Here is a 12,040-nt window from a genome sequence, read left to right on the forward strand (position 1 = left end):
TGATGATGATGATGATGATGATGATGATGATGATGATGATGATGATGATGATGATGATGATGATGATGATGATGATGATGATGATGATGATGATGATGATGATGATGTCCAGTTACAAAAATAACATGCGTTCAAAGACCTGAACATATTAATGTGAAATGAATATTGCCCTGCTTATCGAGCCGGAAGTAACAGTCCAGTGGAAGACATATGTCAACCTACTTAGACACATTATCGTGATTCCGGTCCAGGCATTATTTGCTTGTACTCTTATGCAACATGCTGAGTGTAAAGGAATAGCATACAAATTTGTAAGTCTTTGGTTTGCCCTGGACAGGGAAACAATGACCTACAACACTCGAGACAAAAACGATACAACGAGATCAACGAGGTGATCCCGAGTCAAGACATATAGTGAAATAATAAAAACAGAAAATATGCTGATGGTTGTGACATACATGTGATAAAGCTACTAATTTTATTTTAGGTTTGCGATTTGTTAGGAAATGCCGCAGGGAAAAGAGACGTTATAAGTCGGTCACGGAGGACGTCGGTTCTCTGTGCACAGTGCTGTAATACAGCTCCAAGGTATAGAATGCCATGCAATGCACTTCTATGCGACGATCGTAAGTGTTATTTATATTTTTTTAAACATCTCCGCGTCTTATGAAAAAGAAAATCGTGTATTTAAAAAATCATAGATGCATCAATATCGATTGCATACGTCAATATATATTTCTAATAGCAAAATCGTAAAATGTTACAACGGTGACAATACAACCTAAGCAGAAGACGGACAGAGCCATGCCTATAAGGAAAATCAAGGAAATAAACTCATCATAGTTACCATGATTAAAATGTTGTACGCCAGACGCGCGTTTCGTCTACTAAAGACTAATCAGTAGTGCTCCAATAAAAAAAATTCAAAAGGCCAAATAAAGTACGAAGTTGAAGAGCATTGAGGACCCGATATTCGAAAAAGGTTTTGCCAAAAACTAAGGAAATTTATTCCTGGGATAGAAAATCCTAAGTAATTTGAAAACTTCAAAGCTTTGTAAACAGTTAAGATAATAGTCCGTAAAACTGTCTCAACAAAACAAAAGATTAGGCAGAACGAACACCACACCAAGCCGATTGAGTTCGTGTACTCCTACAGAGGAACTACTTGTTGTCATGGACACAACGTGCCAATAATACAGCATGGTTTAGGTTATGCTGAACCTGCACTATTGGGACGTGTTGTCCTTGACAAGATAAGTCACATTCGGTAATGAAACAAAACTCTTGTGGAGAGTTGTCTCATTGGCAATCTCACCACATCATCTTATTTTTTTGTAAGTAGATAAGGACGGAATTGTGGCGACGACAAATAGAACATTATCAGTTGTCGTCTGCACAATGTAACACTAATATTTCACCTCTCTTAACAAAAACATGTTTTCAAAGATAATAGAAAGAAGTAATTTCACTTTGAAAACCGTTGGTTATCATTTTTATGTCTCATTGCGTTTTATGTTATAATATAAGCTTCATCCAAGTTTGTCACTATTTTGAAAACAATATTACTGTTACATAATTACTCGATTGTTTTAATATCTTATTTCTATCTGTTATTTTGTAGAATTGACACCTGACACATCAACACCTGGCTCCACAGGTAAGTAAATGTCATTTAAAAAAAATGGAAATTCTTTTAAGGATGTTGTCAGGTGAAATAAAAAAAAACAAACCTGGAATTAAAAATTGATACTAAAAATCAGAAGAAAATTATTTTAGGAACAAAATAAAGTAAAAATAGTGATAGGTTATGGAACTCCTTTTCGATATATTTAATGTTTATATTTATCATTGGCATTATTTTGATTTCAAATCTTAAGAAAAGAAATCTATAATCTGTGTAAATATTTACCCTGTATCGTAGGGAAAAACCCAATGAGTACGAACATCCGACAAAAATTATCAAACCTGACATGACTACAACCTTCAGGTATAAGACCACTAATTCATAGCCCCATTGCTTTCCATGTTAACATCAACAATTTCAATCATTAATGGATACTTTGTTTTAAGTTCAAATAAAGTGGCAGTCAAAACTATATATTAACCTGACTTGTGCTGAAAATGCAACATACCTCTAATTGCATATTAGAGCGTACTGGTTCCCGGAAGTTTCATAGTACAAAAACAGGTATTTCTGATCTGAACAACAGGGCAAATGTGCCCTCCTAATGTAATTTTATATACTTTTTTTATTATTGAAAAGAAACTTTTAACAAGGGTTCTACAGTGATCCAAAGTACCCAAGGTTTCATTTGATACCAAAACTACCCAAATATTTCACGTATTGACAAAGATATAGCTATGCGTACGAACTATTTTGTTTACAATAAGTACAACTTTCTTCTATGGTCTTTCCGACCGGGCCCGAATTAGTGGTTCTATACCTAAAACAGCACCAAACTTGTTATATTGACTTCTGCTTTACTTAATTTCCTTCTATGATCTAATTCTAGGATTGAAAAACAAATTGAGCTTTTCTCAAAACACTGTTTCACTGAATTCAAGCTAAAATTGGACTGGTAGTAACATATGCGTTATACAAAGAAATACTACTAGTGACAGATATGAGACTTTTTCAATTTTTATCAGTTCTTATTTGTAAATTTCTACTAAAAATAATGTTCTTAACTATATGTCTTATTTTTATCAGAGATTGTTCCTTAAATATAAATATGGTGGTCCAAATATAGAATATAATTAATAATTTTATCCCCCCTTTTTTTCTACATGTTGAAAAGGGAGAGTGATTTCGTAAAAAACATATTTCGTAAAAAACATACTTTTAGGTATAACAAGTATCAACAAGAGCAATTTATGTATCTCCAAGCTAGACAACTTGCTAAACTGATTATAAATTGCATTTCAAGTGAGATTTTGGAATTCCTATATAAATATACACCAATTTCCTTTGAAATAAATGATACACTAAGAAAACCAATAAAACATTTACTAGATAATTTGACCACAAACTATATTTATACTATAAACCGGTCAAAATATACATTTGTGTACATGTTTCATTGGTTTCGGTCTCAGATAATGCAAATATTCAAACTTCAGGTAAGGTCTTAACTCACTACAAACCGCTAAAAGTCTGAAATGGCCTATATCTGTACTCGACTGTACTGATTTTTACTTGACCAGTCTGAATTGGTATGAATTTTACTCGACATTACTCGACCCCAGTTTTAACTATACTCGACCGTACTGATTTGTACTTGACCGTTATCTTTGCCATTGAAAATAGTCTGAACTATTACTCGACCAGTCTGAAACAGTCTGAACCCATTCTCGACCAGTACTCGACCTATTTTTTTCAGTCTAAACCATACTCGACCAAAGGTCTGAACAATACCCGACCAGTCTGAACCATACTTGACCAAATAACCTCTACTTTTTTTTTAATTTAGTCTGTTAAAATTAATTTCTTTTTTTCTGACATGATAACAGCCACAATAAAATAAAGATATATATTAAAAACATATTTTTACATCCTTACATGATTCTCAGATTTATCAAATAGAGATAGTTAAATCAATTTACCTATATAATAATTTAATTATATTAATTTTAAGTTTTAGAGTTTTGTTAAAAAAAAAGTTTCTTTTACCTAAAAACCACACTTTTACTGAGGGTAATAAAACCTTATTAAGGTGCTTCTTTTTTAAAACCTTATTTTCCTAAATTCCTAAAGAAAAACTACATAGGTTTTATGGTTACATGCAATAGTTATATAATTATCTTTTTAACGAGTTAACAACAGCCAAAAAATCACTGAAATTGTTTAACCTTATATTAGAAATATATCTATTCTTATTATAATTTGGGATATATTATATATAATATATATCAAAAAGGGATAAAAAAGTTAAAGAAATAAATAAAAAAAAATTTCTGAATAGTGGTAAAGTATAAAGTAATACCTCCTGCTTGGGGCAAACTCATTAAAAAGATCACACCTGGTCAGAGAGAATTAATTTCTAATTAGCAGTCAGTAAAAATTGCAACATCCTGTAAAACTTAAATCGCAAGGCCTTTTGAATTCACTAGACATGCTAGATAAGTATTACACGAGTTTAAGAAAAATAGGGCTTTCTTTTTACCTGTAAAACACACATGTACTGAGGTAAATAAATCTTATTAAAATTCTTCTTGTATGCCATGTCTGTAATTTTGACAAAAGTTATTTAAAAAATACTTCACCTTTGAGTATAATATACTAAATTCACGTTTCTATCTGACACTCTTTCATTATCAACATTGATTTATTGCCTATAAAGAGAGAAACATAGTCAATCAAATATTCAAATACTAATCCAAAAAGACTTCGCTTTTCTGAAGTGTAAAAAACAGATAAGCAAACATGCGGGGAAAGTGCACGAACTCGAAATGCTTTGAAGAGAAATATACATTTCGTCTATACAGGCATAGTTAAAAAATCCTTTCCCGAAATCCTTCAAAGCTTTGGATATATGATTATGCACTTGCGGGGCTAAGACATATCATATAAACCCGATAACCGATTTTTTCTTTTGCCACTAAAAGAAGTAACAAAAGACCATACCACACCATAACTTTCAAAAGACCACCTCGACCAAATACATATAACTATCTGGACTGCTCTCGTCAGAGAAACATCCAGTTGTCCTGCGGAATGTGTAAATACGTTCAAACGTCTAATCGAAATTGGATCATTTAATCCCATACCTAAAATAAGGAGCTTTCCTTGTCATCTGAATGTGAAATAACCTTTGCAATAGCTTGTTTAGTTGTCTGCAAGTGACATTTTGCCATGCAAAATTTCTGCCTGAAAAATCCCAACATACTCTTTTTCATTCCAAATTTCCAGGTTTCATCTCCGTCCACTAACTTTGCAGTACCTACCAATTGGATTTATTGTTAATTTTTACTCTTCTTGAATATGTATGAAATATCTACCACCCAAAGAAAAACAAACGATCAAAAATCAAAAATCAAAATATTCTAATATTTTTGTTTTGTATTTTTGTCGATAATTTGGTGATAACGGCAGATCTTTGATTTAATGTAATCACAACTTTTGCAAAGTACTATCTAGTTTTTAAAATCACAACTTTAACAGAATCGAGCTCGGGATCATCCTGATATTGCCATATTGTATAGGTACCCGTCTCTTGTTGAATAATGTATGTTGCCCTTGCTCGAAGTGTTTCTTTTCATTATTTTAATTGTTGGGTTGCTGTCTTATTGAAATACAGCTTCTAGATTTTTTTATGCAACTACTTAAAACCCTAATCCCTTATTTTAGACTGTAGAGATTTAATCAACTGTCGCCCGTATCCGAAAGAAAAGATTTGCCCAGACAGTAGTAGTTACAATCCTTGGGCACGTGTTAGATGCAGTGCATATTGTGGGTTTTGTATTGGTAAGTTATCAGTATATAAATAAGTAATAGAAATATAACGACAGTGGTTGGGCGTATTATAACAAAACAAGGAAAGAATACCGACAAAACACGAGCAACGAATTTGGTTGATGGTCGACAAAACAAACTCCTTAGCGATTTTAATGGAATGTACACTGCTGTTTAAATATTATTTTAATATAATTTATCACTATGAATTTATCCTTGTCATCTTTTTTGGCTCAAAAGAATTCGTGATCAAGGTTACAATTAAGCGTTTTGCTCAATTATAGACTTGTATTTAACACTTTCAGTACGGAATTATTTTTTTTTGGCGCGTTCGTTTAGCCGGAGATTTTTTAGCACGAGCGATTTCGTGGCCGGAATTAATTTGACATGTGCTCGAAGAAAATTCGTCTCGAAACTTCAAACAACTATTACCGCTATTTGGGATCGATTTTCGTGAAAATATTTTGTAAATAAGTCGTACCCTACTTGTTCTGAGATATGGTGTAGTTATAGCTATAAGAAAAAAACGAAACACGTAATATTTTTGCTTTGTGACGGATGGGTTTTTTTTATGACTGGTTGTGAACACAATCAATGACAGCGAAGGGACGAGTTTCTGCTGACTGTTCCCCTTTTCGTGTTATAAACTTACGTTCGATGTTTCGTTTTGTTACACAGAATAACATTAAATGTCTATGACAACATCTTAACTGACTGGGAAGCCGATAAACGACCGACAATTTGAGAAGTACCAGCGATTGAAATCCGCCATTTGCAATGCGTAGTTTATGTCAACAACAATTAAAGAGAGACAACTCAACTGGAATTGGCGGACGACAACTAATAATAAAAGTTGCTGTTGGGTTTTTTCAGTCACTTGGGGTATTTCAGAAATTCTTGTTACCGTTCTATGACCAATAAAAATGTGTATTTATTCAGTGATTGCCAATAAATAATCTGTCTATATGTCATAGCAGATTACAAAATGTACCTTTACTGGCAAATAGAGGAACATTTCAAACAAAGTAACAGGCATGCAAACTGATAGCAATTTTAAAAATATACATCCAAAAACTAAATGAATAATTAGATAATTAAAAAATCACTGCTTAAGTGAATGAACATTTTTGAAATTCCTATAAGGTTATGAAATAAAAAAAAAATAAATAAAGTTTTGTTACTTGCCTCTTTCTTTGTCTTTTAATTTTTTTTCAGAGTTCCATTTTGAATGGTTATTTTCCTACATTTTGGTATGAATACTACTATGTCTTTTTCATCAGTTATTCTTTAGGTTTGTTCCAAGGTTTTTAAATAAATAAATTCACAAATTGAAACGGTTAAGTCAATAAATCCAAAAATGTCTCAAACTAACAACATAGATAACATTACCAGTAATTTTGAACGGAATGGAACACAGTGAAACAATCTGGGAGACAGAGATGTTTTCCACATTTTAGGCAGCCATATCTTGTTTGTCTACGTGTGTCTTGCTGATGATTTTTCAACCTCATGTGGCAGACATGGAACCAACTTTTATTTCCAAAGGAACCTGACAAGTGTCTCTGTGTGAGACGGTCATCAACTGGTACAAGTGATGGACGACCCATACGAACTGACCCCCCTGTGTATCCGCCTATTAGTCCGGCTACTACTGCCTTAAAAAACTGCAGAAAGGTCCTGGTTGATGATGAGGAGAGAGCAGAAAAAGCATGAAAGCATTAAATTTCAGCATTTCTTACATGGTGAAGAAAATTCTTTCAGGCCATTTCAAGGTTTTGTGTTGAAATACATAGTACTGTATGTACTGGTCAGTCCTATCAACCCCACCCATGTACTGTGTGTAATCACATATCATCTGAGGACATGGTATATCTTGTCTTTGGAAAAGACCATCTGCTTGCTGCACATTTCTCTGCACTGCACCAACAGAGAAGTCATCTATTATTTAAATTAAGTTTACAATTTTTTTGTCCTTCCATACAACAGCAGCTACAGAATGCATCTTTCTGTCTGAACTGCATGTCCCCACGAATAGTTACGCCGTCCGGGTTTTTCCTCATGATATCTTTTGGAAGCTCTCTCCTATTTAATCTTACAGTACCACATGCTCCAGTGTTATAATGTTGAAATAAGTCTGGAAATAATGTGGGAGAAGTAAAGAAGTTGTCCATATATACATGGTACCCTTGCCCTATGACATTAGCCTTTTCTATGCATGATTTTACTACACGGTTTGCTAGACCATAAGCTGTCCCATTCATCCTTCCACTGTACACCTCACAAAAAGAAACATACCCTGTGTCAGCTTCAGCTATTACCCACATTTAATGCCTCATTTAGTAGGATTGGCTGGCATTATTGCTTGAAAGACAGTCGTCCTTTGAAGGGAACCATTACCTCATCAACTAATAACTGCCTTTTAGGAATGTACTGACTAACCATTGAATCAGTAAACATATTCATTAAAGATTCAATTTTGTATAAAGCTGTATAATTTGGTTCACCTGGCCGAGGGCTTGCTCACTATTGGAGAAATGAATGTATCTCATAATTTGCATGAAGCGATCCCTTTTCATGACTTTTCCAAAGTAAGGGGTCTCAAGCATAACATCAGTGGTCCAGTAGGATTTTATATCTGGTTTGACATTGATACCCATTAGAAAACATAATCTTAGAAATGCTCTCATTTCGTCAGTAATTGGTGTAACCCATGCGGATTTATTTTCATCAGGATGCTCAATAATTTGCTTATTAGCATACCTGTCTGTCTCCTGTATGATGAATTGCAATATTTCATTTGTGAACAGCAATGAAAAAAAATCAACAGGCTCTTTATTTGGCTCCAATACTGTTGTAGGACCTCTATTCCCATGTGGCAGAAATAAATGTGGTAAACCCCTTTCATAATAGATAAAATTATAATGCCACCCATCAGCTTCAGCCAAACGGTCACCAGCCTTATCAACAGGGGGGTCATAATTATCATCAGAAAGTTCATTTTCACTTTCAATTACATCTAGTTCACCTATTCCTATTTGCTCAAGCCTCTGATAGTAACGCTGTGCAGCAGCATCGACTTCAATTCATTTTGCGAAAATCCTTCAAACTCTTCATCCGAAGACTCAGACATTTTGAAACTTTCAGCCAGACGACAATACTACGAGTTTTACCACAAGTTTACTACGGGACTGCCTTTTGGCCTAGAATATTTTGATTGGCTGCAGAAAAATATAGATTTCCTAATTTGGGAGATGACCTGAATGTCGTGGGAAATTTATTAGTCGGCTAAAACCGTAAACTTCCGATCGTCAACAGTGCGTAAATGAAAACATGGAAAGATGAAACGAAAAGAGGCAGAAATTACCGGCTTATCTTTTCATTAAACACTCTTAAGTACAGAGTATAACTTTTTAAAACAGCGATATGTAAATGGTTTAAATATTTCGGGTGTAAGGTAATAAACTTTAAATTTTTAAAGCGATCACGTTGACTGCACATGTCACTGACAAGTTCGAATATGGCGGCACAGAAATGCAAATCGAAAGTACGAATAAATGACATAACTATAACTTTTTTTGCCAAAATTTATACATTATATAAAAATCTTAAACCTTTTAACACAGTATGGTAACGGATGCTTTACAGCTTTACGCAATTGACCTGATTTTTAAACTGAAAGTAGGCAGTGCATTTTTCATTTTCCATGATGCCTTGAGGCATCACGCGGCCGATACTAGGTGATGCTTTAAGGCATCATACGGCGGTGGCGGTTACTAGGTGATGCTTTAAGGCATCATACGGCGGTGGCGGTTACTAGGTGATGCCTTGAGGCATGATACGCCTTGAATAAGTTAAGGAGGATAAACATCATTTCCCTAATTCAAAGTTTGAAACAAGACTTGCATGTTTCTTTTACTTTGTCTCTGTCGAAATTCTGTACAAACTTTTTGTGAGCATTTAAAAAAATCGTTTCTTAATAAAGATGTTGATATTTGAGTATAAGACGGCATGATTGAACAAAGTAGTATATACGTTTATCTTGATTCAGTAACAGCGAACATGATTTTATTCGGGTTCGTTTTTATTATTACCTATCTTGCATTGACTGCGCTTGTGTTTTTTGTTATCTATTATCGGTTTTCTAGAATTAATAGCTTGTCTTGTGCTGATTTTTATCGTACGTTTCTTTTTCTCTGTCTTAAGTCAAATCTACTTTTATTTCTCAAAAAATAAAATGTTAAGATAAAAAAATACATGTTGTTAAAGGATCCAGTAATATAATAAAAAATAAAGATAAGGATAACTATTTTTGCAAAATATCCAAATGTATTATAATAAGGACTTGATATATATTTCAGTCACTACAACACCACCACCATGCGTAGACAAAATATCAAACTGTAATGAGTATGACGCAGATCTTTGCACAAACCCACTATACAGGCTCTTTAGAGATGATAATTGCGAACTGTTTTGTGGAAGTTGCAAACCACCAAGTAAGATTATAATAATTATAGTTTTACTCATTTCAGGGAAACTAATTGCTCTGTTATTATAAAGGATGCCGACGCGTACTTTCTCCAGTATTCCTCAAAACGTCAGAGTATCAAATAAGAAAATATGATTGCTGACTTTTTATTAGTTTCGTGTATTTTCATTTAGTTATACGTACATTAGATGCCATTTGTTAAATTTTATGACTTCAGAAATGACAAATTATTCAAATTATTATCGTATTTTTGCACATGATAAATTTTCATTCCTAATGGTTAAAATAAATGAACAATCCAATTATGTGCAAACATGTTTTTTTTAACGATTTGTAGTTTCAGAAACTAAAGGACTATGGGTAATTGCATTGTTCGTACTCCATTTTTATATTGGTTGGGCGTATTACAACAAAACAAAGAAAGAAAACCGACAAAACACGAGCAACGAATTTGGTTGACGGTCAATAAAACAAACCCCTTAGCGATTTTAATGGAAGGCACACAGCTGTTTTAATATTATTGTATTACATTTATCACTATGAATTTATCTTTGTCATCTTTTTTTGGCTCAACAGAATTCTTAATCAAGGTTACAATTAAGCGTTTTGCTCAATTATAGAGACTTTTATTTAAGGAGGATAAACATCATTTCCCTAATTCAAAATTTGAAAGAAGACTCGCATGTTTCTTTTACTTTTTCTGTTTCGAAATTCTGTACAAATGTTTTGTGAGCATTTAAAAAAATCATTTCGTAATAAAGATGTTGATACTAAAGTATAAGACGGCATGATTAAACAAAGTAGTATATACTTTGATCTTGCTTTCAGTAACAGCGAACAACATTTTATTCGGGTTTCTTTTATTATTGTCTATCTTGACTGAGCTTGTGTTTTTTGTTAACTATTATCTGTTTTCTAGAATAAATAGCTTATCATGTGCTGATTTTTATCGTACGTTTCTTTTCGTCTGTCTTAAGTCAAATCTACTTTTATTTCTCAAAAATAAAATCTTAAGATAAAAAAAAAATACATGTTGTTAAAGATTCAAGTAATATAATAAAAAATAAAGATAAGGATAACTATTTTTGCAAAATATCCAAATGTATTATAATAAGGATTTGATATATATTTCAGTCAATACACCACCACCATGCGTAGACAAAATATCAAACTGTAATGAGTATGATGCCGATCTCTGCACAAACCCACTATACAGGCTCTTTAGAGAGGATGTGTGCGAACTGTTTTGTGGACTTTGCAAAACAGCAGGTAATATCATAATAATTATAGTTTTACTCATTTTAGGGCAAACTAACAGTTTTACAATTACTATGGATGACAACGCGCACTTAAGTATTCCTCGAAAAGTCAGAGTATCAAATATTTATGTGAAAATATGACTTTTTCTTTTTTATAAGTTTTGTGTATTTTCAATCAAGTATATATTAAATGGTTAAATTAGAATATTTCAGAAAAATTAATGTCAAATTATTTGAATTATTACCGATTTTTTGCCCCATAATAAATGTTCATTCCTTATGTTTGAATTTAATGAACAATATCATGCGCATGCAAGTACTTTTCAACATTCGCCGTTTCAGAAACTAAAGGACTATGGGTAATTGCATTGTTTGTACTCTAAAATGGAAATAGTGTCACATCATTGATTGAATTTCCATTGTTAATGACGATTGTTAGCCAATCACAACGTTTTCTAGTACGCTCTTGAAAATATTACCCAGTAAGCATCAGACTGTGAAGACTTTCCTCATATGTTCCACGTTTGAAAGGAATCAAAAGTGTGAAATATAAAATCTACAAACACAAATACAGATTTTTATGTGTGTAAAAATAACTCATCAAAGATCCCGGGTTCATAATTTTGTATGCCAGACACGCGTTTCGTTTACAAAGGACCCATCAGTGACGCTTAAATGAGAAAGGCTAACAAAGAATGAATTGAAGAGCATTGCGGACAAAAAATTCCAAAAGATAGCTTTTGTCTTGTTTCTCTTAAATACATAAATGTGAATAAATTTGATAGCTTTGTTATGTTTTTTTTCTGTTTTTATAGATTCAAGTGCTACTACACCACCAGG

At 33.0% G+C, this 12,040-nt stretch overlaps 1 pseudogene; it reads right to left on the minus strand.

The window, feature by feature from the left end:
• Nucleotides 1–6,837: 6,837 nt before the first annotated feature.
• Nucleotides 6,838–7,713, minus strand: LOC127712815 (piggyBac transposable element-derived protein 4-like; annotated as a pseudogene).
• Between the last annotated feature and the right edge of the window lie 4,327 nt (nucleotides 7,714–12,040).

This window comes from Mytilus californianus, unplaced genomic scaffold, assembly GCF_021869535.1.
Source record: "Mytilus californianus isolate M0D057914Y unplaced genomic scaffold, xbMytCali1.0.p SCAF_8, whole genome shotgun sequence".
NCBI classification, from domain to species: domain Eukaryota; kingdom Metazoa; phylum Mollusca; class Bivalvia; order Mytilida; family Mytilidae; genus Mytilus; species Mytilus californianus.